Source organism: Galendromus occidentalis, unplaced genomic scaffold, assembly GCF_000255335.2.
Source record: "Galendromus occidentalis unplaced genomic scaffold, Mocc_1.1 scf7180000076824, whole genome shotgun sequence".
Classification (NCBI taxonomy): domain Eukaryota; kingdom Metazoa; phylum Arthropoda; class Arachnida; order Mesostigmata; family Phytoseiidae; genus Galendromus; species Galendromus occidentalis.
In genome coordinates, this window is record NW_003804813.1 from 13,278 (window position 1) to 14,872 (window position 1,595).

Below are 1,595 nucleotides of genomic sequence, written 5' to 3' on the forward strand. Positions count from 1 at the left end.
AAGGAAGTGAACTTAAAAGTCCGGGAAACGCAGGACAAGGCATGGAGAGAAGGGATGTCCCGGAAACCAAGCCTACAGATATACAATATGTATAAAGAGAGACGAGGACTGACCGCAGTCGGCACGTATAACAATAGAAGAGGCAGTACCCTACTCGCACTAGCGAGAGCAGGGATGCTGCCGACTCGGAAATACCGCAGTAAGTTCCAAAACATCCACCCGTACTGCTGTTGGTGTGGGATGGAGGAGGAAAGTATCCAGCACGTGCTATTAGAATGCACCCCACATCACTTCAATGAAGAGGAACTCCGTAAGAAATTGGGACTCCAGGAGCTCCTGGACCGTGGAGTGCTGCGAAAGACCAAGGAACTACTAGAGCGATGGGAAAAGGAGACCCGACCGATCTGCTGAGAAATCGCCCCTGAGATAAAAGGGATATGAACCTGTGATATAGTATCACGGGAACATATGGATCAATAAAACCATGAACCATGAACCATGATGCCGACTGGGAACGATACATAGCTGGGCATACCTCGGAGGGCAAGAAGAATAAGTACGTCGAGAACGACCAAAAGATTCTGCGCGTCCTCGGAAATGTGGACACGAATACCTTAACAGAGACCATGAGAGGCGTTGCCCACACGTACAAAATCAATCCTTGAGAGATGAATCCTCAGAACTTCGTTGTGAAAGTGACCGCTCTACCTTCAATAGATAATTGACAGCTTCTTATGAAGTCATGAGAGGCACTGATTCCAAGCAAATCGAGTCGAGTCTCCCTTCGAAGTTCGTTCCCCAGTCTACGGTAAACCAGCTGAACCTCCATCGTGGCCGAGTTGTCGTAGTGGCCGAGTAGTCGTAGCGGCCGAGTTGTCGTGGTGGCCGAGTAGTCGTAACGGCCGAGTTGTCCCCGCGGCCGAGTTGTCCCCGCGGCCGAGTTGTCGTGAACCGGCCAGGAAGGCATCGGCGAAACTACAAGATTCTCAGGTGCACATCGTCGAAGCCGAGGATGTCCATAAGGTTCAAGTCGGCAACAGAAGTCGATACTCTTCGAGTGGAAGAAGATTCTCATAAAGTTCTCGCTATCAGAGACAGGGCCTCACCTGCTATCAACGCGACGATCCGGACCACTTGGCTCCCGCCTGCACTGTGAAATCGGAATGTCACCGATGTGGAGTGAAGGGTCATCTCGCTTCCATATGCAGAAAACCCCAAGCTCAGCAGCACCTCGAAGAAGTTCTTTTCGACTACGTGGAAGGCCTCGACAGATCGCCAATCATCGTGAATGCGTCCATATATGATCGAGACCTGCCCATGGAACTGGGCACAGGGAGCGGTATATCGATGATGGGATAAAGTAGCTACCCAGAAAAATTCTAATGACCATGAGTTGACTCATGGTGTCCAGACCGGACGCTGGAACAATGACTTCAGTATTCTGTAACTTAGTGTAAGTTCAGTGACCGTCATAACTGCTGTGGACGGCTTACTGACTTGCCCCTTTCGTTGCAGCACTATATAAGGCATAATAAAGATCAGTACTAGTGGGGGGAGCCATTGGTATTTCACACCAAGCAGTGTTCGTCTTTATT